The sequence below is a fragment of the Notamacropus eugenii genome, chromosome 1, assembly GCF_028372415.1.
Source record: "Notamacropus eugenii isolate mMacEug1 chromosome 1, mMacEug1.pri_v2, whole genome shotgun sequence".
Taxonomy (NCBI): domain Eukaryota; kingdom Metazoa; phylum Chordata; class Mammalia; order Diprotodontia; family Macropodidae; genus Notamacropus; species Notamacropus eugenii.
In genome coordinates this window covers 116,348,210-116,375,362 of record NC_092872.1, presented here as the reverse complement: position 1 = coordinate 116,375,362, position 27,153 = coordinate 116,348,210, and the positions used below count along the sequence as shown (strand labels likewise).

The 27,153-nt window shown below is 38.3% G+C and overlaps 1 pseudogene; it reads right to left on the bottom strand.

Annotated features, from left to right (window-relative positions):
* Positions 1 to 1,102: 1,102 nt before the first annotated feature.
* Positions 1,103 to 23,127, bottom strand: LOC140506486 (E3 ubiquitin-protein ligase ARIH2 pseudogene; annotated as a pseudogene).
* Positions 23,128 to 27,153: the final 4,026 nt, after the last annotated feature.

The following is a 27,153-nucleotide window of genomic DNA, read 5'->3' as shown; positions in this document are numbered from 1 at the left end:
CCCCCAGTTTTTCACCTTTCTGCATGTTCAGAAGATTTCTACACCCTTCCAGAGGTACATGTTGTTTCTTCTTCAACCCAGATGAGAGTAAGGTTCCAACATTACCAGCCCTCTACCTCCACATGCTTCCTCTGTGTTTTTTCATGACCTATTTTTATGATATAATTACTCTCCCTTTTCTTTTCCCATACAGTTTTTGTTGATTAGAATCACCCCATCATACACAACTCACTTCCAACCTTTCTTTCAAACTACTTTAGTAATGATAACAGTTTTAAGAATGCTGATAACATTTTTATATATATAGGAAGTGAACAGTTTGGCATTAATGAATGTCTTGTCATTATTCTTCAATAATTTTACTTATTTCTTCTGTATCTTTTATATAGAATTTCCATTGAGTTCTGTTCTTTTTTTTTTTTTTACAAATACCTGAAAATCCTTCAATTTATCAAATGTTTATTTTTTCATTCATTAAAAAGCAAAAGATTCTGTGTTATGCTATGGTTTTTGTTTGTTTTGTATAATTTTACAACATTTGAAAATTACAGAACTTGTAATGATCTAGTACTTTTTTAAATTAAATTATTTATTTTTAGTTTTTCATATTCACTTTTATGAGACTTTGAGTTCTAAATTTTTCCCTCTCCCTCCACTCCCTCCTCCCCAAAATGGCATGCAATCTGATATAGACTATATAAGTATAATCATATTAAACATATTTCTGCATTGGTCATGTTGTGAAAGAAGAATCAAAACAAAAGGGAAAAGTCATGAGAAAGAAAAAAAAAACAAAAAAAAAGAGAAAATAGTATGCTTCCATCTGTATTCAGACTCCATAGTTCTTTTCTCTGGATGTGGATAGTATTTTCCATCAGCATAAACTTTCCCTTCTCCAAACAACAATCCAGGGGAAATTTAAGAAGTGCCATAAAGATACCGTTCAATAAGGTCTCTATCCTGGGACAAACAAAAGTGGAAAGATGTGAAGAAAATTGAAAGTGACAATGGCATTGTTCTTTGTCTGTGCTCTCCAGTGACAGTGCCTGTTCCATGCAATGATGCTGCTGGATGCCTTGTTTTCTCTATGCTCCTTCTCTTCTCACCCCATTTCCATCTGTGTACTGACTTGTGTGTCATGGAAATCCTTCAGCAGGGTCCTCCTCTGTTACTCAGCTATGTGCATCTGATTCTCTAAGTCCCCTCTGTCATAGCTATCTGCTCACTCCACCTTCCATGAAATATTCTCATTTTCTGCCTCCAGCTGGATCTGCTGATACTCAAACAACTTCTTCCTAGGTCCAGACTCCATGTAGTATACATATGAATGTGTGTATTTCAGGGTGTAATAACACTTGTCTAGGATCTTTGCCACATTCTGCAGGTACTGTCATTCAATCTATGTTTCCAGATTGTTCAGCACTCTTTCCTGGCTCTTCTCATGAATTTGCTGATATGTCTGTGCCTCCAGCTGTAAGCTCATATTGTCATTTTCTGACCTCTCAAAGTAGAACAAGTCCTTCTTAAGGGCCTCCCTCACCTGTGCCTGCTGACCCTGGTTTATGGTATCAGATTTTCTTTGTATCAACTATATTGGTAGTACTCACTGCTATGGGTCTTCTAGTCTCTTAGACACATCCAGGAGAAATCATTTATACTTAGAACGTTGCATGTGATTGCAGCCTCCATTCTTCTCAATATAGACGTTGCACTTGGGACAATAGTTTGCCATTTCAGAGTCATCTACATACTTTGTGAGCCATTTTCAAATTGTGATGCTGTCTCAGATGCATCTGACAACACTTTAAACAGGCACTTGGATAACCATGGAGCAGTCTGCACTGAGACATGGATGAGGCTGATAGTGGTTCTCCACATGGTCCCTGAAGAGATCTGCTTGTATTTGTCTTTGAACTTTCAACTCCTCACTAGGCTACAAACTCAGCTCTGCTAGATAAATTATTCTTGGATGCAACCCCATCTCTTTTGCTTTTTAAAATATAATGTTCCAAGACTTACAGTCTTTTAAAGTAGAAGCTTCTATGTCTTATGAAATCGTGGCAATTCCACAGTATTTTAATTGTTTTGTTTTTCTTGTTGCTCACAATATTTTCTCCTTAACCTGGGAGTTTTTAAACTTGGCTATGACATTGTTTTCCTCTTCAGATCTCTTTTAGGTAGATTCTTTTTCTTTTTTTACTTTACCCTCTTGTAGAACTTTAGGACAATTTTCCTTAATGATTTCTTGTAGTGTTGTATACAGAATCTTTGTTATTTTTTTTGTCATAACTTTCAGGCAGTCTCGCAATTCTTATATTGTCTCCCCTTGATCTGTTCTCTAGATCAGTTGTTTTTCTAATGAGATTTTCAGATTCTCTTTAATTTTTTCTAGTTTTATTATTTCTCAGTGTCATAACATCATTTGATCTCTCTTATGCAATTCTAGTTTTGAAGTACTTATCCTTTTTCCTTAAAATTTTGGACCTCTTTTTCCAATTGGTTAACTGTCTTTTCACAAGTTTCTTAGATTGCTTTTTTTCCCTTAATTTTTCCTCAATCTCTTTTTGAATTCCTTTTAAAAGTTCTTCCAATAACTCTTTCTGGGCTTGTGACCACTTGATGTTACTCTTTAGGGTAGGAGTGGCTTTTTAAAATTTCACTATTTCCCTCTAAACATGAACCCAGTTTTTTTTTTTTCTCCAAAGCAGCTATCTATGGTTGTTTTTTTTCTTTGCCTGACTCATTTTTATTTTGTTTTATTTTATTTTTAGTAGTTTATTAATGTATTTAAGTTTTAATCCTGAGTTGTGATTAACGTTGTCCAAAGTCTTTCTTACTGTTATTTTCTGAGTTTTGTTCAGGGGTTCAACCTCAAGGACTGCTTTCCTCCGTTAAGTCACAGTTAGTGTGCGTGACCACTCTGTCCTGAACATTTTCTTGCTGTATTCCCCTGGTTTATGCAAGCCCCTCCTTGCCTGCAGCCACAGCTCAGAATGACCTCTGATCAGCACTGCTCAGCCTGGCTTCTAGAAACTTTGGGAAGGTCCTTCCCCAATCAGCAGTTTTCTGTTGTTTAGATGAAAGTTTATGAGGTAAAACTTTGTGAAGTGACGTTTATAGAGGCCTCCTAAGATTCCTGACAGAGCTGCTCTGTTGATTCAGTGGAGTCCCATTGGGGGTGCTTCTACTTCACTCAAGCCACACCTAAGCCCTTGAAGGTTCTGTCTTTTCTGAGGCCCTCTAAAGTTGTCTTAGGAAGACAACTGCTTTACCCCTTTCTTTTTGCTGCTCCATGTTCATTTCATGATAACTTTTTGTCTGTTTGTGGTGGAAATCTAGAAGGCCTGGAGATTTGTGACTAGTCTGCCATCTTCCCAGAATGCCCCCCTTCCTGCCCTCCCTCCCCCAATTATTCATTTGTGCAAATTTCTCTATTTTCTTTTGGAGCATGCCCTTCATTTTTGTCTCTAGGGAAGAATGTTGTGTCTATGTGTTCCTAGGAAAATAAAGATTCCCAGGGAAACAGATCAATTAATCTTCCGTCTATCTTTGGACAGAGATCTGGTTACAGCTAACCAGGTTATGAAGGAAGATCCATTACCGATCAATTAATCTTCCGTCTATCTTTGGACAGAGATCTGGTTACAGCTAACCAGGTTATGAAGGAAGATTCATTACCGATAAAACATGGCTCCCGTCAAGACCAAGTTCTTTTAGGAAGGAATAGGTTCAAGATGTCCTCTATCATCTTTTAAAGGATTATAGGATTTAGAGCTGTACTCTGCCTTAGAGAATACCTTGTCTAACCCCACACTTTATAGAGGACACTAAAGTTGGGGGAATTAAATGACTTGCTCATGGTAACATGGTAAGTGTCAAATAAGAAAACCTCTCACTTATGTAATCCGAGTACTATTAGGAACCTAGAGAAAAAGGAGGTTGATGAGGACTACAGCAATAAAGGAAGGCTTCATGGAGAAGAAGGAAGTTGATATATGCATTGAAGGATGAGTTAGGGAGAAAGAACAACAGGAATGAAGGAGGGGTATGGGAATGACCTACAATGATTGTAGAATGGTTAACAGATCAACCTCTAAGAGTACTTCTAAGATTCTTGATTATACAAATTCCTACATTCAATGCCAGTAACATCTACTCTTTGATTTATATATATTCTGCTGCATAAAGCAGCTCATGTGAAGGAATACTCTCCTTCAGTGAAGAGCACTCATCTCCCATCATCTGCCTGCCGAGGAGAATCCTATGAATCCTCATAAAATGGAATACCTCTCCACTTTATGAGATTTCTCCAGCCACCATCTAGGTGAGGAAAGGGATGGATATCTGACTTGAGATCACATTTGATCCTGATTTAATATGCTTATATAAGGTTGTGGCTCAGGTTGATACTGTAGTTTGATGCCTCAGTAAGTAATAGCATCACAATTTTTTTCAATCTCTTTGGGTTATTGTTTGTTGATCTAAAGTAGTAATCTTGGTTAACTACAAACTTGTTCATATCCTTTCAGACCAGTATCTTAAGAAGAAGAAAACCTGACTTGTTGCCCATCATTTTATTAGTGTAACCTCAGTCCCAAAGTCCATTGGTATGAGACTCTCTGCTTATTGGTGGAGACCTATGTCCTGTGACTGTGTGAAGGGTTAAGGGACTGGTGGAATTGGTGAGAGTGAGAGAAAGGAGAGTTGTTAAGTTTTCATAAAGTCATTCAATTCTCTTCAGGTTCTTTAGGTTCTTCAGTCACTTCTAATACTCCTGGCTTCCAGCTTCAAAAGAGAAGGAAGATGCCAATCCAACTTCAGATTGCTGAAGGAAAAGACCCTAGGAAGAAGCTGACATTCTACTTAATAAAATTAACCTAATAATAAAACTCACTAATAAAATAATAGACTCTGGGAAGAAGCCCACAATACTCATGTTGACTTTTTCCCAGAGTACTTTCCTTTAGGAACTTGAAATGAGGTGAGTATCTTCCATCTTATTCTTTGAAGTTGAAGCAAGAAGTGTCTGAAGTGACTGCAGAACCTGAAGAGCCTGAAGAGACCTTTTTCTACAAAAAATGTTGAACTCTCCTCTTTCCTACTCTAGCCAATTCTGCCTGAAGCTCATGCAGGCTAGGATCTAGGTTCCCACCAATGAGGAGAGAGAATCCCATACTGATGGACTTTGAGACTAGGGCTACATTGCAAATGATTTTTTAACCAGTTGTATCATCAAGGCAACATTCACAACTCTGGTGGTGATTAAGAATATGTTGGTGTGGTTCTCAATAGCTAAGTATAATATACTCTCCATAGAGAAGGCAGAAGAAAAACATTTATTCACACACCAGAAAGCCAAATCCCCAAACCAGAAAGTCAAATCCATCATAGTTGACAAGAAGTCAATACACATTAGCACTGCAGAGGACAAAGCCATTCCCAAGCCTCCCCTACAACCCCCTGCTGGGGCCTTCCCACAAAAAAACATTCAAGAGCATAGTTGTCTACCTGCCTGTGTTCTCTCTCTCCCTCCATTCTAACTGTTTTCACTCATTTCCTCTCATTTCTGCTCTACCCTTCCTGTTCTATCCATTCAGCAAGCTCCTTCCACCACATGTGACTTAGGCTTCCATGTAATTTAATTAGGTCACACGGGTCTATTAACGAATGGGAAAGATCTTCCCATTTAAATTACCATTACAACAGCATCGCTTGGGCCTTGGCAGGTTTTAACACTCAGAAGGAGACAGAGTCAGGGTGAAGACATCAAGGGGTATATGTGGTATGTGCATGTATGTGTATTTGAAGAAATATGCTCTGACAAGCTATAAAAAAGCTTTGTTGTTGAGCAAGCTGAAAGACAATATGGAAAGACTGCATGGAAAGTACATCAGCACTACAAATTTATTGGTTTTTATTTCCTTCATCTCTTCTGTTTTGTCTTAACATTCATAGTATGATGCCTTTAATGTTTGTAGAGAGGGCACTCTCAGACACTCAAAAGCAAAACCATTCCAACAGTCTCTGATGCCAAAATCAGATACTATTATGATCCCATTTTTCTGGGAGGTGTCAGTCATGAAAATAAAGAAACCTTCAGGGATGGGTTGGTATGTGTCAGTCAGTGAAAGAGTAAACTCTGGCATTGAACAAACAGATCAGTCCAGCGTGCATTGCCAGCAGGAAGTTCCTGGCTATGAACACTTTTTTTAGAGGGATAAAAGCTTCCCTTGTAGAGTTCTGGGAATTCTAAATATTTCATGCCTAGGCTCTAGCAAAAAAGTTGCTTTGGGAGATTTGACTTGAAGACATATAATCTCAGTATTTATGACTGAAATTTCTCATTTATTTTCTTTCTCTGGCCCACAACCACCAAAGTCAGCAAATCCAATTGCCACCGCACATTAGAAACTGCTCCAAAATAATCTGCAATCTAATTCAATGAGCATCTAGTAAGTACCTACTACAGGTGAAACATTGGGCTAGGCACCTCCATTGCAATATGGCAACTCTTATTGTGATTGATTGATAAAATTAATCATTCACTCATTCAGCAAGCAAGCAAGCAAAATATGTGTGTGTGTATGTAGCTAAACTTGAAAGCAGAAAAGCAGTCATAAAACTTACTCCTAATACTTGCTAGCTTGCTGATTATAAGCTTTCTGTACCTCAATTATCTTGTCTATAAAATGGGATCAATGAAGCACAGTATCTGCCTCACAGGGTTATATCAAAGACAAAAATGAAGCAAGGTTTATAAAGTGCTTTACAAACCTTAAAGTATAACACAAGGTGTTAGCTATTGTTACCATTATTTTTTAATGATTTCATCTTGTGAAGAAAAGGGTGAGTTAGCTCATTGAGTTCAGCACAGTACTAAGGAAGCCACTTAATTTTGCACAAAGGGGAAAAAATACCATCTCTCCAGTGGTCAAAAGTCATGCCTCAAATTTTGACCAGACATCTTACAAAGGTATGCTATTGTTCATAAACGGAAGTTGTATTATCAAACCTGATGCACCTTTTCCCCAAACATGAGAAGCTTGAAGACTACATAGTAATGGTGGCAGTGATAGAAGATTTCTACTTAATTCTATGCCTCCTCCCCAACAGAATTCATCTTGGAGTGATATGTCTAGCTGCTTCTCTACTTCCTTGGTAGTGGGAGAGTCAGGATCCTTCCCAGGTTTATGACTAGGCATTAGGTTAATATTCCTTATGATTCAGTGTTCCTACTTGCTTCCTGTGGAGGAAGAACTGATGGAATCTCCCAGACCCCCATTTCCAATTTGTTGCTGTAGTATCCCACTGGGGATGAAGCAAGAAGTGTGACTGGTTCAGTACAAAACTTTGATGCGATTGGAAAAAATAATTCAAAGTGCACAGTGGGATGGGAACATAATTTATACAGATGATACCATTTTATTATTATTTCATTCAATTATATTATGCATTGAGTCAAATAAAGTGAAATGCTATGCTATTGTTGACAGCAAGAAGTTTTATTTTCTCCAAGTTCAAAGCTTTAGAGATAGTAAAAATTCAGTGGCAAAAGGAAAAGATGTTGCAACAAATATGGCTAGCAATGCCTCTGTTTCCCAAGTTGAACAGATTGGTAGTTGAGAGGACCTTGGAAGAGTGACCAAGTCATCATATCATCACCAAATCATCCTTATTTTCCTTACAGCCTGTATGGTTTCTAATGCATTTTGGGTCTGTGAAGGAATCCTGACTCCTGCCTGGCCATATTCTGGGGGAATGCAAGGGAAATGAGATTTGCTGATAGACATAAGGCATATAAGGACTTGTAGCTTAATCATCACATATTGAAGTTTCAGAAGTGCGGAAGACTGCTCTCCTCCCCAATCCCCCATGGTACAACCCACGTGGTGCAGTCGATAGAATTTCAGCCTAGAGTTAGACTCATCTTCCTGAGTTCAAATCTGGTCTCAAGCACTTATTAGCTCTATAATCCTGGACAAATCACTTTACCCTGTTTGCCTCAGTTTCCTCATCTGTAAAATGAGTTGGAGAAGGAAATGGCAAACCGTTCCAGTATCTTTGCCAGAAAATCCCAAATGGGGTCATGAAGAGTCAGACACAAAAGAAATGAGTGAACAGTAACAATCAGAAATAATGAGTTAGGAGCATCAGTAACTTCACCATAGCTCCACAGAAGTAAAATTATGCAAGTTTTCCTGTTTATTTCATAGGAACTATGGGGTTTGTGATATGGGTTACAGGCTAGTAGACTGGTCCTACCAATTCAATTCAGCAAGCATTTATTAAGTACTTTACTTTGAACAGTTAGACCTATGGCAGAAAAACTGAGACTTTGCTGCAGGGTGGGTGATTTAGAGAACACTGAGAACACTTATACTCATTCCAGGTAGAGATGGAACTCAGTGGTCCAATAAAGCTGTGGAATCATGGTTAGGCATTTGACAGGACAGTGTCTTCACATCTGTCTTCTGGTTTCTCATTCCTCCTGCGGGTCCAGCTAAAATTTTCCCTTCTGTGGGAGATGTGCCTTCCCCTTATCTATAATTACATTGTACATGGTAACAGCAATATTGTCTGATGATCAGCTTTGAAACATTTAGCTACCGTGATCAAGACAATGATGTGAGACAATTCCAAAGGGCTTGTGATGAAAAATGCTATTCATCTCCAGAGAAAGAACTGATAGAGTCCGGATGCAAATTGAAGTATGTTTTAAAAAAACAAAACAAAAACGCCTTTATTTTCTTGTTTTCTTTCTCCTTCTTTTCTCTGTTTTCTTTCACATCATGGCTAATACAGAAATGTTTCGCATGCCTGCACATGTATAATCATTTCAGATTGCTTGCCTTCTGAAGGAGAGGGGAGGACAGGGAGAGAATTTGAAACTCCATTTAAAAAAAAAAATTAAGTTAAAAATTATTACATGCAATTGGACAAAAACAAAATATAATTTTAAAAACATTATCTTCAGTATATCTTATTTATAATATGTTTGTTCATAGTTGTTTGGATAATGTCTCTCATTTGAATATGTTCATTAAAGGCTGGGTTCTTTTATGTTTTTGTTTTTGTATCCAACATTTGGTACATGAATGGTACATAGTAGCACTTAATAAATCCTTGTCAATTTGGTGGGAGTTGTATTTGTAAGGAAGCTCTTGCTAGCAGAATTGGGGAGGAATTTCTGGCTGTCTCTTTTAGGATAGGCCTGTGCCTATTAGGACTTTCAGTTTGGTGCCAGCTGAGGGATGAGAAGAAAGCCTGGCCCTAAGGAGCTAATTCTTTTACTGCTAGCAGTGAGAAGACAGGGGAGGACAGGAATAGGCCTGCATGTGCAAGCGCTCTGGTACTCTTATCCTACTGCACTTCAGGAAGCCTGGGTCAGCCCCAGGTCTCTCTTCCTGTCAGAGATTGCTGAGATACTTTGAGATAAGGGAAATGAGATTGGGCTGAAATTCACCCAGGAAAGACCGAAGGACTGCTCCTCCCACCCAGCTACTCCTTCAGAGTCATTTGACCAGAGTACTTTCACAATGTTCCTCATACAAATCTTCCCTCTCCTGACTCTGTGCCTTTGCACTGGCTGTGCTTCATGTTTGCAATGAGTTCTCTCCATACTCCATTCTTCTGGAATCCCTAATTTCCTTTAAAATGTGACTCCAGCTCCATTTTCTGTATGAGTTCATTCCTGTTTCTTTCAGCTCTTAGTGGTCTTCCTTCTTTATATGCCAGCTACTTTGTGTCTGTTTTATACAGACAGTTCTCACTTTATGGAAGTGGAGTATTTTGCAGACCTCTATATAATGATATTTACATAATGCAAATCTGTCCATGGATTAGGGAAAGGAGGAAGGGAGGCAGGGAAGGGGTCACAGGTAGGGGCCAACCCAGGTTTCAAGAAGACATGGGGGATAGGAACAGAGAAGTGAGAGCAAGAGAAAGGACACACAGGATGGTGAGTGTATGTATGTGTGTATGTGTGTGTGTGTGTGTGTGTATGTGTGTGTATGTATGTGTGCCTGAGTGTGTGTGTGTGTGTATGTGTGTGTGTGTGTGTGTGTGTGTGTGTGTGTGTTGCAAAGGAAGAAAAGAGGAGCAGACAGGTGGAGTCTGGACATAGAAGCAGACAAGAGATGATGGGAGATCTGGGAGCCAGGGACAGAGCCACACCTGAGCATACATGGGTAGAAATTGTGGGGGTCCAGACTTGTGGCCGGATGGGCAAAGAGGGACAAAGGTTTCTCACTCTGGCCACACTGTCCATGGGATTTCCTTGGCAATGGTACTATTATGGTTTGCCATCTCTTTCTCCAGTGGATTAAAGCAAAGGATTAGTGACTTGCCCAGGGTCACATAGCTAGCAAGAGTCTCAGGCCATGTTAGTATTTGGATCTTTCTAAATCCAGACCCAGTGCTCTATCCACTGAGCCACCAAGCTGTATCACCCTCCCCCACTGTCCCCCATCCCCAGTGACTAGCTAGGCACTGCTAAGCTGAGGCTTCAGAGGCAGGCACATTTTCTTTTACTTGACCATGCAGTATGCCTTGGCTTCAATTGCTATGTTCTTCCTTGGCTCCTCAGTAGAGAACCAGGATTCCATTGCTTTAGTTCTCCCCTCATTTCTGATTCCATTTTTGGCTCTCATCTAAAGAGTCCTCTTGAGCAGGGTGGAGAATTGAAAAAAGATACCCAGGGAATAATGACAAACCAGGCATGGAGGAGATAATTTTATTCCCATCCAGAAAAGGGAATGCTGAGCAATAAAGAACCCTGAAATCCTAACCGTTTGAGAGGCTACTATCCAAGCTTTGTTGGGATCTTTGCAGAAGAGCTAATCATGAGCTGTTCTACATCTCATGCCCACTGATTTCACCCTGATTAATGCCAAGTGTGCTTTCTTCTTTCCAGTAGTTTCTCTGTGTGTGACTTTTCCCATCTTATCCAGACTGCAGCAGCCTTTGTTGTTGCCGCTGTTGCTTCCATAGCTGCTCCTGTAGGTGTGTGTATCTACTTCTGTGGATGATTCTTTGTCTCTGTCTCTCTGTCTTTGTCTCTCTATCTCTGTCTCTCTCTCTGTCTCTGTCTCTGTCTCTCTCTCTCTCCCTTTCTCTGTCTCCCTACTCCCTGATACAATACAAGAGTTAACCAGAGTTCTTTCAGAAACATTTGTCTTTACAATATCGATATTATAGTACAAATAGTTTTTCTGGATCTGTTTGCTTTACTCTGCATTAGTTTATACAAATCTTTCCAGGTTTCTATGAAATGGCCTCTTCATTTCTTGCTACACAAAAGTATTCCATTCCATCCATATACTATTGTTCATTCAGTTGTTCTATATTCTTGTTGTTGTTTAACCTTCCTTTTCAAAGAAAACCAATGATATGAATGAGTAATGTTTTGACTGATGTGTGAATTGAGTTAAAGTGAGGCAGAGTTGCACAAAATCATTAGTCTCACTTTCTCTTACAGTCTTTAAAGTCTAGTGGCACAGCAAAAGTTAGGAGGACTGGCTACAGGTGAGGATGACTTTGGCTTCTTTGATGTTTTACCAAGCTCTAAGTGCTCCGTAACACTTGCTTCAGTTCTCTTTGTGGCTGTTGGAACAAATTGTTCTCATCCACCCATTCCACCAGGAGAAGTCTTCACATACTTGGGGTAGTCATCCCCCTAATTCACCAATTTGTGTGAAGCCTGTCAATTACCTTCAATCTGATTTAGCCCCTCTGCCATGACAGTTTGCTGGGATGTGGCTGCTGCATGCTACAGCTTCTTTGAGCCACAGCTGAGTGTTGGGTGACAGGTAGACACCAAAGATGGGTGAGCAGTGACTGAAAAGGACTCAGTAAGCCCTCATAGCAGAGGTGTTAGTCCTTCTTGAACACCCCATAAACATTCAGCCTCCTACTTCTAAATAAAAATGTAATTACTGCTAATTCCTCTGAATTAGGACATTTATTCTCATGATTAGCTAAGATTCTGTCAGAGTTGCAATACAAAAATAATATAGTTAAAAGTTCAAGTACCCTATTAGAGTAGAGTACAAATACTAAAATCCAGATGACTTTAATTAGGTATGTAAGCATCAGTTTAGGAACAGTTTAGACTGTGATACCTCCCTCTCTAAGTGAACTAAATATTGTTTGTGGTGGAAAATGAAACAAAGAGCCCCTAGACTTCATTCTTACTAAGCCGAAACTTTACCACTGTGTTCCTGAGGTCAGTTAATTTGACTTATACCTACAAATACAAGGAAGGTGTTATTTTAAGAGAGAGTGAAGAAATTCCATTCTCCATAGATCACTTGTATACTCTTCTAAGATTATATGTTCATTATTGTTTGTGAGAAATGCACACAGAACATCCTCATGACCTGCTCATATTAAATTTGTCTGGATTCCACTCCTAAACTCCAAGTGACTTGGATTAACATTGACATTTTTTTCCATCATAGATATATCTGGCTTTAACTGAGAGTTTATTGATTAGTACCCAGAGGGCATGGCTGGTAATCTTTTCGAAGGTTTGAACAGTCTCAGGTTTGTTGTGTCATTTTCTGGACAGGATGAAGGGAGACAGGGGGCTTGTTTGAAGGTCAGTGCTCATCTGATTTCTGTATGTTCATGCCTTTGACAGGCAATAGAATCTTATTAGAAGAAAACACTTTTTATTTCTTGTCCAGAAAGAAGTGTCCTGGGGAATTTCTTGGAATAGAAGAGAAGGCTCCCTAAAATAACTGACTTCCTAAACCCACATTTTCTCTATCTTCTGGATCATCTCCAAAAGCTTCAAGTTTTCATTGTTATACTTATACTTTCTGCCACATAAAATAACTTACAAAATAACACGAATATTTTTCTAGGCTAAACCAAATTAGGGGAGCAAAACTGAGACACTAGCTTGGAGTGGTAGCAATTTCTTGCCTTTGACAGAAAAGGTTGACAGGGTATATTTTAATGTTTGTAATGTTTCAATAAATTTCAGGATTAGATTTTGTACTTATCAAATTTGCTTCCTTAACAATTATCAACTCATACTTATTTTGCACCTGAAAGGTTAAGAGGTGATATACATTTGAGTCTTACAAAACAACATCAACCAAAATGCTATGAGGAAGGTACTAATATTATTATCCTAATTTAACAGATCAAAGGATCTTAGGTCTAGAGCTACCAGGGACCTCAGAAATCTAATTCCTTCATTTGACAGATGAGAAAGTTGAAGACTATGGAGGTTTAGCAACTTGCTTAAGGGAATAAGTATCCTGGGTGGAATTTGAATCCAAGTACTCCACCTTCAAGTCTCTCCCCACTTCAGTCCATTGTTTACTCAGCAGTGAATTGAGCTTCCTAAAGTATATACTTAACCATGTCACCTCCCTCCCCCTCCCAATTCAGTAAATTTCAGCAGCTCCCTCCAGGATAAAATATGAAATTATCTGTTTGACTTTTAAAACCTTTCACTACCTGGGCCTATTTTACCTTTGTAGTCTTCTTAAACCTTGTTTTACTACATATACTCCTCAATCCAATAACACTGGCCTCCGTTTTGTAATTTGTCCTTCATTCTATAAAATGACCAATGATGTCCTGAGGGTGATATCTGGACTTGCCTGTAAATTGGATTTAGGAGAGGCAGAACTGCAAAGTTGTTAGACTCTCTCCTGCTGAGTCATAGATGTCCAGTGGCTAGACTAAAGGTGATGGCCCAGGATGCAGTGGATTACCTTGGCCTTTTGAAATTAGGTCTTTTCCAGGTCTCGCTTTGTCTGGGGCAACACCCATTTAATGGCTAAGGGTTAGGTAAGATTTGAGACAAAGCTGTTCCTCTCTCAGAATATTTTATCTCCCAACTGAGCATTTTCCTGGCTGTCCCTCATACCCTAAATTCTCTCCCCTCTAGATTCTTTATCTTCCTGTGAGTCTCTGCTAAAGTCCTACCATTTGTAAGAAATCTATCTCAATCCTCCTTAATCTTTCTGTCTTTCCTCTGAGACTACCACAATTTATGCTGGTAAAGGTCTTGTTCATTATACAGCTGTTCATATATCATAACCTCCATAGACTCTAAGACAAGGAAAGGGACTATTTTTTCTCCCTTTCTTTGTATCCTCAGTGCTTAGCACAGTCAGGTACAGGACAAACACTTATTGATTTTAGAGTAAGTGTTCTCTAAACTGTACTCCTTACTACCTTGATGAGGAAACTGAGCCTTAATAAACATCTTACCCATGGTCAGTACTTGTCAGAGATGGGGTAACTTCCTGATTTGATTGCAATTTTATTGTTACTTTTTAATAAAGTCTTTTTCTTGATTCTTTAAACCATCAAGTTGATTAAACACAAGTGAAAAATCATCCCACATCTTTTACAAGATGATTTCAATCTTTAGATTTGTGCCATATTCTGTCTCGAGATGCTCAAATCTTGACTGAAAGCTGTTTCTTCACATAGTTTTAGCAGTTTTTAAAATATTAAACCAATATTCTTTTTTACTCCTTTACACATAAAACTGCTCACATAAAAAGTGATAACTAGCCTTCTTTATTAGTTGATTTAATTCTTTTTCTTTATGAAAAATATTTTTTCTTTCCCTTTCAGCACAAAACTGCTACCTATGAACAAATAGTACCTTACAATATGTTTGATACATTTCAATAACTTAAGACTACATTTATTCACATACAGTTACTATATATTTGAACATAATATTGATGAGGCACAAGCCCAAGTAAATACCTTTTTCCCTTGGATCTGGAGAGTTTTTGTCCCATTTGTCTGAAGGGCCCCTGGAAAGTCTGGCCTTGAAGGAAGGGTATTCCTTTGATTCCCTTTCCATTTCTCCCAGGCCAGATACTCCCCATCTTCTATTTAGCATTCTTCTGATATTCTTCCCTTTGATCCTATCATCAGCCACTCCCATAAGGATTCTCCCTGGGTTTTATCTATCTAGACCATCCCTAGGACCCCAGACTACTTGGCGACTCCTGGATTCTTCCCTCAGTCTTTTTCTGTCTTAAGTTCCATCTCTCCTCCATGAAGGCACTCAGATTCAATCCAGCTCAGACTGTCTAACTGAGATTCTATCTGACCCGCTTGTGAATACAAGTTACAAATGCTTAGGCTCCATAAAAGTCAACCCAATATAGCGAATCTTTAATAAACTTTGTTTTGCTGTGGCTTTAAGAAGGTTTGTGTTGAATTCATTCAAGCAGGACCCAGTATGTTGGTATTTTTGGGTACAGCACCCCAAACCTCAACACTATGACCATATTTGTAAAGCAAAACAAAACACACACACACACACACACATATACACACATATGCATACATGCACACACACACACAGATACACACATGCCAGAATCCTGTTATTCATTTTTTGCCAGTTCAGACTAACTTTAGTTCTAGTTAATGTGATCTAGTCTATCTTATTTAATTCTATACTCTCACTCTCCAGTAGAAGATGATGTCATGTTCCAATACCAGTCCTTAAAATTACAGGAATAAATTAGTATAGAAAAGAAAATAGACATTGAAGAGGACCACTCAGGAACCAAACTAACAACTTCAAGGATAAAAGTAAATAAAATAATTTTTGACTTGCTTCAGACTTTCATAGTGACTATGTGAGGGCAGAAGGAAGGAAATAAGGACAATGACCAGTGATGGCTTGAAATTTAAAAGGAATGTCTGGTTGATATTGAAATGCATCTTTGTAAATCGTGTATCCCTTAATCTTTGACTTCTCTGCCTCTCATTAGGCCTGTAGCTTTTGGCTTTATTTTTCTCCTAATGTTCATTTAGTTCTATTTTGATGCTTGATCAAGAAGATTAAACTGAAGGTTTCCTTTAATTATTAAGCAGCATTAGTTATCTAGTCAATAAACTGACGTTTAAATTGCTTTATCTTGATATACTTGGGTCAAGGACGCACAAAAGAAAGGAAGTCAGATATGAAAAGTAAAGAAGGTATAGGACAAGTGCAAACTCATAGGAAAAAAAAAAAGATTCCCCAAATATATCTCCCTGGAAGCACAGGAAATTCTCAGACTTAGATAGACTGGTTTTAAAATATGTAATGCTTTATCTACCCCTCAAAACACACATGGACTCCCACACATCCAACCCACATTTGATGTATTCTAGGTTATGGTGGCCTTAAAACATTAGCTAAACCCCCATTGTATACTTTAATAGCTAGCCATGTGACACATTAAGCTTAAAATAAAAGAATTTTAATCAAATAGCAAAACAAATAAAGGGACAATAATATCTGAGTTCACATATATATGTACACACACAGATTAGTTACACTTACAATTAGAGAGGAAGGGCACAAATGCAAAACCCACAAATGATCAGAGAATATATGTGGTAGGCAAAAATATAAAAAACGTGTGTTCATCCTTAGTTGCTGAAGAAGACCATGCCATCAGAGAAATAATGACATGACTGGCACTTTACTTTGTTTTGAGTGAGGGAGGGCTGTGCAGATTACCAGTCTCATTTCTCCTCCAGAGCCATTTGAATCCAAAGAGCTGATATTCCTCAGGATGACTGCAGATAACCCAGGATGAGACAATTGGAGTTAAGTGACTTGCCTAAGGTCACACAGCTAGTGAGTATCAAGTGTCTCAGGTAAGATTTGAACTCAGGTCCTCCTGACTCCTGCACTGGTGCTCTATCCACTGCACCACCTAGCTGGCAGTAATATCCTGATAATTATCTGGTCATTGGATTCGGATGGCTCTGGAGGAGAAGTGAGGCTGGTGACCTGCACAGCCCTCTCTCACTCAAAACAAAGTCAAGTGCAAAAATAAAGAACATATATAACTAGGGAATGTATATGTAGGGACATACAGGGGGAACTATATGATGAATACATATGTGGAGGTCACTAAGACCTTTCAAACTATCAAAGCTCAAAACCACACTAAGACTTTGGGGTCATTATGTACTTACACAGATACATAAAAGATGAGACACTGAATCATTTCTGGTCTGGTCAGCTGAAAATGTGGTGTATGGAGAATGGCAAGTTTGGAAGAAGAAAACTTTATTCATTGAATGAATCAACAAGCATTTAACAAGAAATTTAAGGCACTGTACTTGGTGTCAGTTTCTGTGGGTACAAAGACAAAAACCCTACCCTAAAGGCACTGACATTTTACTGGGCAGAGAGGGGAAAAACGAATGTATAAATAAATACATTATGATGAATTATAATGTTATAAATTGCAAATAAGTAAAATTATGAATACATAAATACAAAATACATAAAAAGCAATTTAAGAAATGGAGGACAGTAACAACTGGGGAGTCAGGAAAACTCTTATGGAAGAATTTGTTCTTGAGTTGAACATTGCAGGGAGCACTTACTGGTCATTGGAATAGGAGATCAAATGCTATGAATGTTGAGTAGCAAGCAGGACACTTTGGATGGAATATAAAGTATATGAGGAGTAAAATGCGATCAATTTGAAAAGAGAGGTCAGATCCAAATCATGATAGTGGACAGAGTGTTTTGTGTGTGTGTGTGTGTGTGTGTGTGTGTGTGCATTATTTTTCTTTTCCTTTTGTAAAAATTAATTAATTTTTAATTTTCAGAATTCATTTCCACAAGATTTTGAGTTTCAAATTTTCTCCCCCACCTTTTCCCCATCCCCCTTACTTTCTTGTAGGGCAAGATAAATTTCTATACCTCATTGTCTGTATATCTTATTTCCCAGTTGCGTGTAATAACAATTTTTTTTAACATTTGTTTTTAAAACTTTGAGTTCCAAATTCTCTCCTTTCTTCCCTCCCCACCTACCCTCATTGAGAAGGTAAGCAATTCAATATAGCTAATACATGTGGTTATGCAAAACACTCCCATTATAGTCATGTTGTAGTGTTTATGTAGGGAAAGACTAACTATATTTCCCTTTATACTATCCAGTCCCCCACTTACTTTATTTTCTCCTTTGACCCGTCCTTTTTCAAAAGTGTTTGCTTCAGACTATGCCTTCCCCCAATCTGACCTCCCTTCTGTCATTCCCCACTCCCATCCCTTTAAGCCCCACCGCCCTTTCCTGTAGGATAAGATACCCAACTGAGTGTGTATGTTATTCCCTCTTAGACAAAATCCAATGAGAATAAGGTTCACTCCTTCCTTGTTATCTCCCCAATCTTCCCATCCATTATGAAACCTTTTTCTTGCCTCTTTTATGTGAGATAATTTACCCCATTCTATTTATCCCTTTCTCCTTCTTCCAATATATTCCTTTCTCACCCCTTCATATTCAACTCACCCGGTGTACTCTATCACTCTATCTGTCACTCTATCTATCACTCTATCTATCTTTCCATCTGTCTGTCTATCTGTCTGACTGGCTATCTATCATCTCCAACTACTTGAATACTGAGAAAGGTCTCATGACTTACAAATATCATCTTTCCATGTAAAAATGAAAACAGTTCAACTTTAGTAAGGCCCTTATAATTTCTCTTTCTTGTTTACCTTTTCGTACTTCTCCTGATTCTTATGTTTGAAAGTCAGATTTTCTATTCAACTCTGGTCTTTTCATCAAGAATGCTTGAACATCCTGTATTTAGTTGAATATTCATTTATTTTCATGAAGTATTATATTCAGTTTTGTTGAGCAGGTGAACCTTGGTTTTAATTCTAGTTCCTCTGACCTCCAGAATATCATATTTTAAGCCTTTCAATCCCTTAACGTAGAAGCTACTAGATCTGATGTTATTCTGATTGCATTTTCACCGTAGTTGAATTGTTTCTTTTTGGCTGTTTGCAATATTTTCTCCTTATCTGGGAGCTCTGAAATTTGGCTACAATATTCCTAGGAGTTTTCCTTTTGGGATCTCTTTCAGGAGGTTATCAGTGAATTCTTTCCATTTCTATTTTACCTGCTGGTTTAAGAACATCAGGGCAGTTTTTCTTGATAATTTCTTGAAAGATGATGTCTAGTCAGATTTTGCTAATGGCTTTCAGGTAGTCCAATAATTTTTAAATGATCTCTCCTGGATCTGTTTTCCAGGTCATGGTTTTTTCCAATGAGATATTTCAAATTATTTTGGTTCTGTTTTAAAATTTCTTGGTTCTTATAAAGTCATTAGCTCCCATTTGCTACATTCTAATTTTGAAGGAATTATTTTCTTTAGTGAGCTTTTGGACCTCCATTTCCTTTTGGTCAAATCTGTTTTTTAAAACATTCTCCTCCTCATTAGCGTTTTGAACCTCCTTTGCCATTGGGGTTAGTCTATTTTATTTTTAAATTTATTTATTTAAATTTTCAACATTCATTTCCACAAAATTTTGAGTTCCAAATTTTCTCCCTATTTCTCCCCTCCCCCACCCCAAAACGCCGAGCATTCTAATTACCCCTATCACCAATCTACCCTCTCTTCTAACATCCCTCACTTCCCTTATCCGCATCTTCTCTTTTGTCCTGTAGGACAAGATAAATTTCTACACCCCATTTCCTGTATTTCTTATTTCCTAGTTGTATGCAAGAACAATACTCAAGAGCTGTTCCTAAAACTTTGAGTTCCAACTTCCCTTCCTCCCTCCCTCCCCACCCCCACCTCCACTGGGAAGGTAAGTAATTCAATATAGGTCATATCTGTGTAGTTTTGCAAATGACTTCCATAAGAGTCATATTGTGTAAGACTAACTATAGTTCCCTCCATCCTATCCTGTCCCCCATTTCTTCTATTCTCTCTTTTGACCATGTCCCTCCCCAAGAGTGTTGAGTTCTAATTGCTCCCTCCTCCCATTGCCCTCCCTTCCGTCATCCCCCCCACCCTGCTTATCCCCTTTCCATCCACTTTCCTGTATTGTAAGATAGGTTTTCATACCAAAATGAGTATGCATTTTATTCCTTCCTTTAGTTGAATGTGATGAAAGTAAGCTTCATGTTTTTTCTCTCACCTCCCCCTTTTTTCCCTCCACTGAAAAGTCTTTAACTTACCTCTTTTATGAGATAATTTGCCCCATTCTTCCTGCCAATATATTTCTCCCTCACCCCTTAATTTCATTTTTTTCAGATATGATCCCATCCAATTCAACTCACCCTGTGCTCTCTCTCTCTCTCTCTCTTTCTCTGTGTGTGTGTGTGTGTGTGTGTGTGTGTGTAATCCCACCAACTACCCAGATACCGAAAAAGGTTTCAAGAGTTACAAATATTGTCTTTACATGTAGGAATGTAAACAGTTCAACTTTAGTAAGTCCCTTATGACTTCTCTTTGCTGTTCACCTTTTCATGCTTCTCTTGATTCTTGTGTTTGAAAGTCAAATTTTCTTTTCAGCTCTGGTCTTTTCATCAAGAATGCTTGAAAGTCCTCTTATTTCATTGAAAGACCATTTTTTCCCCTGCAGTATTATACTCAGTTTTGCTGGGTAGGTGATTCTTGGTTTTAGTCCTAGTTCCTTTGACTTCTGGAATATCATATTCCATGCCCATCTATCCCTTAATGTAGAAGCTGCTAGATCTTGTGTTATCCTGAATGTATTTCCACAATACTTGAATTGTTTCTTTCTAGCTGCTTGCAATATTTTCTCCTTGACCTGGGAACTCTGGAATTTGACCACAGTGTTCCTAGGAGTTTCTCTTTTTGGATCTCTTTCATGAGGTGATTGGTGGATTCTTTCAATATTTATTTTGCCCCCTGCTTCTAGAACCTCAGGGCAGTTTTCCTTGATAATTTCATGAAAGATGATGTCTAGGCTCTTTTTTTGATCATGGCTTTCAGGTAGGCCCATAATTTTTAAATTGTTTCTCCTGCATCTATTTTCCAGGTCAGTTGTTTTTCCAATGAGATATTTCACATTATGTTCCATTTTTTCATTCTTTTGGTTTTGTTTTGTGATTTCTTGGTTTTTCATAAAGTCATTAGCCTCCATCTGTTCCATTCTAATTTTGAAAGAACTATTTTCTTCAGTCAGCTTTTGGACCTCCTTTTTCTGCTTTTTAAAATATTCTTTTCCTCATTAGCTTTTTGAACCCCTTTTGCCAATTGAGTTAGCTTATGTTTCAAGGTGTTATTTTCTTCAGCACTTTTTTGGGTCTCCTTTAGCAAGGTGTTGACCTGCTTTTCATTCTTTTCTTGCATCTCTCTCATTTCTCTTCCCAGTTTTTCCTCCACCTCTCTAACTTGATTTTCAAAATCCTTTCCAACTCTTCCATGGCCTGAGCCCACTGAATATTTATTTTGGATGTTTGGGATACAGAAGCCTTGACTTCTACGTCTTTCCCTCATGGTAAGTATTGTTCTTCCTCATCTGAAAGGATGGAAGGAGATATCTGTTCACCAAGAAAGTAACCTTCTGTGATCTTATTTTTTTCCCCTTTTTTGGGCTTTTTCCCAACCAGTTACTTGACTTTTGGGTCCTTTGTCAAGAGTAGGTTATACTCTGGGAATCTGTGAGATCTCAGTTCCTCCAAGGTGGCACAATTAAGCATGTACTGGTCTGGATGCAGAGAGGGATTTTTTTTGCCCAGAATCTTAGCAGATACCTCTCCACAGCCACCTGGCCTCCAGTTCCCAAGTCAGCACTGGGGGCTGATTTTCAGATAAGCTGGATGGGCATGGCCACCATTCAGTTTGAGACAAAGACCAGCCTGCCTAGAGTCTCCACCTAGGGCTGAGGTAAGACTCAGCTCTTCAATACCCCCAGGGATTTTTATGCTCCAACAATGGAGCTTCTGTATGGGCCGTGGCTGCTGCCTGCTGCTGAAGCTATGGGAAGGCATTTTCCCTTCCTGGCCTGCTGATAAAACCCTTTCACTGACCTTTGGTGCCTGTGGGCCGAGGGATCTGAGGACCTGCTACGGGGACTGGAGATTCTGCCCCCGAGGTGTCCTCCTCCCAAAGTCTCATCGAGCTGCATGTTGTTTGGTCAAGACTGGGCTGAGCTCCATGTTCGGCTCTGTGTCCAGTGCAACTGATATTTTCGTGGGCCTTTCAGGTCACTGTGGGCTGGAAATCTCCTCCACTCTGTTGTTCTCAACTTGTGCTGCTCCAAAATTTGTTGAGAGTCCCTCTCTACAGGTATTTTATGGGCTATGGGGAGGACCCTGTGTAAGTGTATCTTTCTAGTCCACCATCTTCACTCTGCCCCAACCTTTAACTCTTTGGAGTCCTCAGGAACCCATTGGAAAATTACAGACCTTTCTGATAGTATAGGGGAATTAAATCTGTTACCTCATCCAATACTGTGGAATTAATTTGAAGACAGTTTTTATGATGGATCTCATAACCATATTTTGAACTGGAATCCATATCTTCTTCAGCACTACCCACATTACTAATCAATTCTCATCCTCTGAGGAGGATCTAAAATGGGAAAACTAGAATGAAGCACTCAATGAGCACTAGAAAAAAATGACCTGTGTATAAAAATGTTCTGCCAAGAAAAGAAAATGTCACTAGACAAAATCGCTCCTGGGAGGACAGAATTCAACATCCCATGAATTGCAATTTGATACTGCATGGGGAAAGAGCCAACAAATTCAAAGCCAAATCCATCCAAAAATAACCCATTTTTAGATCAAAACTATCTAACACACACAACACCATTATGTGTTAAAATATACCAAGCGAAAAAAAAATAATTGGCCCAGGCTAACTTTGAATGCAACCCAGATTTGCACAAAACTTGCTGAAAGATTTGTCTACCTCAAAAAAGCTTTTGATGAAGCCAGTCCCAAGTTTCAAATTTTTATAAAACATCTGAACCCAACCAAGATTTTCCTGGTTTCATGTTTGGTATGGAAGCATTGCAGAGCTCTAATTACAGGGCCTCATGGGAGGAGTAAGAAAGATAGGCACAAGAAAGAAAAATCACTGATATGGGTAATTAAAGGGAAAAATAGGAAAAACAAATGAGAATTGAAAGTATAATTTGAGGTGGGAAAAAACATTAGCAAGCAAATAGCATATTTACACTGAAAATTTGCATGAGTGTGAAAATGGCATGCAAGAGGTATTCTGTTTATTGTTAGAAGTATAGACATCCACCCCTCCCACCCCCCTTGAGCAGAGGCCATCAAGGCCCTGAGCACCAAGGCCTTCAAGGCCAAACTCCTCAGGTCCAATATCCCTAAGGGCAGTGCCGGGCATGCAGGCTGCAAGATGGCCACAAAGCGTCCAGGCTCTAGGGTTGGCATTAAACGTGCAGGCCCCAGGATCATGAAGCCTGACTCTAAGGTTGCCAGAAACACTGACCCCAAGGCCGCCAAGCCCACTGACCCCAAGGCCACCAAGCCCACTGACCCCAAGGCTGCCAAGTCCAATCCCAAGACAGCCAAGGTCACAAAGCCCAGTGATTCTAAGGCTGCTAAGCCTACTGACCCCAAACCTGATGAGTCCAAACCCAAAGATGCTGACGCTAAAGCTGCTAGTCCTAAACCTTCAAAATGGATGCTTCAGGACAGAAGGACTTGCTTAAACCCTAAGCTACTGTTTTTTTCCCAACTGGGGTATGATTATTCACTTTTTTGTACAAATAAAGGAAATGGTGAGTCAAAAAAAAAAAAAAAGCTATGGTGACATTCCAGGCCAGAAGTAATGAAGGACTGAATCTTTAAGTAGATTGAGAAGAGGATGTATGGGAGAGAAAGATGTATGTAGAGAAAGAAATGACAAGATTTGTCAATTGATAGGATATAGAAATTGAGTATATGTGAGGCACCAAGGATGAATGATAATGAGGCTAGGTAATATATATGTACTTGTCTTATAGAATGTAGGCTCTTTTAAGGCAGGGTCTATTCCATCTTGGTCTACTCAACCTCAGCATCTAGTACAGGGCCTGAATCATAATAGGCACTCAGTAAACATTTGTTGATTGATGAAGCAGTTAGTGTTTCATCATTACAGCGTATGCTAACTGGTTTTATAACCTGATTACAGTACTTGGTCCATGGTTATTTTGTCAATATAAATACTCAGTTTATTGAAATCCATCCCAAACTTTCTACAATGTGGTATGTGGTCTTTGTGTGTCACTTAGGTTGTAAATAAAGGCATTATTCGATTTTTAACCTGGTGATGAACCTCCCCAAAAGTAGGTAAGTCTGTCCCGCGACATACAGGTCATCACAAGGCTTCTGTTTGAAGGTTTTCTTGACCCAGAACTTGTACTCAGCTGGCAAATCCTTCTCCACTCCAGATTTACCTTTGGAACCTTAGAGAAAATTTCTAATATTTATTTTAAAGAGGTTGTTTGAAAATAAGCCCTTGGAAAAAAAGGCAGCTTTAAATTGTTGCTGAATCTTAGTTCTATAAGTAACAACACTCCAAATTTTCTGCCTCACTTCATTTTCATTTTCTAGTACTTTGTAACCAGTACTCCTTCAGTTTTCTTCATTTCCCACTGAGTGGGAAAACTAATCAGTACTGATGCAGACTTCACCAATTAATTGGAGGAAACACTTGTCTTTTTCTCTGATTGCGTACAAAACCCCAGGACTTGTTTTATCAGCCTATACAGGTTTGTTGCATGACTGCATCTTCAAGAAACCAATAAATACATTTAGAAAAAAAAAAATTTGAAAAAAAATCAGTTCTAGGTGAAAGTTTCTTTCTCCCTGTTAAACGTTCCTTTTGAATCCAAGCTTGCATGAGTCATATCTTGGTATTTCTGGTGTTTCTGTCAAACTTAGTTTGGCGTTTTATATGACTCTCAAATTCACTTTTCCCCTAGGGTTTTATTTCAATAATAAAAACAAAGCTCAGGAACTTAATGTGGCAAAACTCCTGTGTGAAAAAAGAATATAGATCTAGTTATTTGGGGGAAACTGCTCATGATTGCCCTCCCTCAGATTTTAGCGATCTAATTTAGTGTCCTTTGAAGATATGCCATAAAATACTCTAAGAAAAAAATCATGCAAATGCTATATTTATTTGTTGTACAGCAAACACCTTTACAGAAACTTGAAAATCCCTTTAAAATCATATTTACTTTTCTTTGTCAGCAATGCTCTCCTAGAAGGTGGAAAATATCATGACACAGTAGTTATTTTCTAGTTTGCAAATGCATCCCTTCCCCTGTATTTTTAATGGAGCTTGAAATTAACCAGAGTCTCACTTTAAACTTCTTCAAGCATTATTGTAATATTTGCATTCTAAAAATACCTGGTATTTTTAAAGTTTTTCCTTGTGTGGAAACTTCATTCATTTTCAAAGTATCAGGAACCAAAAGGCAGATATAGGGAACTATAGGCAATCATGAATTTAAATTCTGAGCACAAAGAAAAATTCAGAGAGCAATTTTCTTATTTGCTAAGTAGGTGAGACTAGAAGCAGAGTCTCCCCTTCTCACTCCTCTCTTGTTATCTAAAGGTGATAATAATTATGCCATAACCTGCTGGGAAAAGAGGTCAGCATTGTAATGATTAGCAGAATTTAGGCTACTGACATTCCCCAATGGACAAATGGTCAAAGGATATGAACAGATGAAGAAATCAAAACTATCTATAGTCATAGGAAGAAGTGTTATAAATCACTTTTGATTAGAGAAATGAAAATTACAGTAACTCAGATACTATTTCATACCTATCTGATTGATTAATATGACAAAAATGGGAAATGATTAATGTTGAGAGGATGTGGGAAAATTATTATACTAATGAACATTTGGTGAAGTTGTGAACTGATCCAGCCTTTCTGGAGAGCAATTTGGAACTCCAAGGGCAAGTGAACTGTGCATACCTTTTGATCTAACAATACCACTACCAGATCTGTATCCCAAAGAGATGACAAGAAAGGAAAAAATACTATTAAACTTAAAAAAAAAAGAATTTGGGCTAATGTTTAACAATTCACAAACATTGAAGAATGGCTATTGCCCTCACCTCACATTTCACATCCATCATGATGAGGCAAATGTACTTCTATTCCCATATTGAGTTCAAATCTCTGTTCTGTTGCTTAACATTTTTGTGACCTTGGAAAAGTAACAACCTTATTGGCAGTCAGTGTCTCCATCTATAAAATGATAGTGTCAGTCCTTTCCTCTGTTACTGAGATTCTTTTTTTGTTCTTTAGTATTTTATTTTTCCCTAATTACAAGTCAAGAAAATTTTTAGCATTTTTACAAGATTTTGAGTTCCAAATTTTTCTCCCTCCCTATTTCCTCACCCCTCTTCTGAAAATGACAGGCAGTTTGATAATAGTTTATACATGTGCTATCATGTAAAAATATTTCCATATTAGTCACAGTGTGAAAGAAGAAATAGATCAAAAGGAAAAAAAAAAAGACCACAAAAATAATAAAGTAAGTGAAAAAATATGCTTCAATCTGCATTCAGAGTTCATCAGTTCTTTATTTGGAGCATTTTCCTTCATGAGTTCTTTATACCTCCCTTAGATCATTGTGTAGCTGAGAAAAGCTGAGTCATTCATAGCTGATCATCACACAATGTTGCTGATAATGTGTACAATGTTTGCCTAGTTCTGCTCATTTCACTTTGCATCAGTTTATACAAGTCTTTCCAAGATTTTCTGAGATCTTTCTATTCATCATCACAGTATATTTATATACCACATCCTGTCCAGATATTCCCCAACTGATTGGCATTCCTTCAGTTTCTAATATTTTGCTACCACAAAAAGCACTGCTATAAACATTTTTTTTGCCCATGTAGGCCATTTTTCAATTTTAAGTCCTTTATGATTTCCCTTTTCTGTTACCGTTTTAAGCTTCTCTTGAGTCTTGTATCTAAAAGTCAAATTTTCTATTCAGCTCTGATCTTTTCATCAAGAATGCATGAAAGTCCTCTATTTCATTGAAGTTCCATTTTTCCCTGACAAAGGTTTTCTGGCAGGTGATTCTTGGTTGTAATCCTAGATCCTTTGCCCTCCAGAATATCACATTCCAAGTCCTCTAATCCTTCAACATAGAAACTCCTAAAACTTACGTTATTCTGACTTCACTATACTTGAATTATTTCTTTCTGGCTGCTTGTAATATTTTCTCCTTGACCTGGGAACTGTGAAATTTGGCTATAATATTTCTGGAAGTTTTCATTTTGGGCTCTCTTTTAAGAGGTGATAGGTGGATGCTTTCAAATTCTATTTTACCCTCTAGTTCTAGAATCTCAGGGCAGTTTTCTTTGATAATTTCTTGAAAGAGGATTTCTAGGT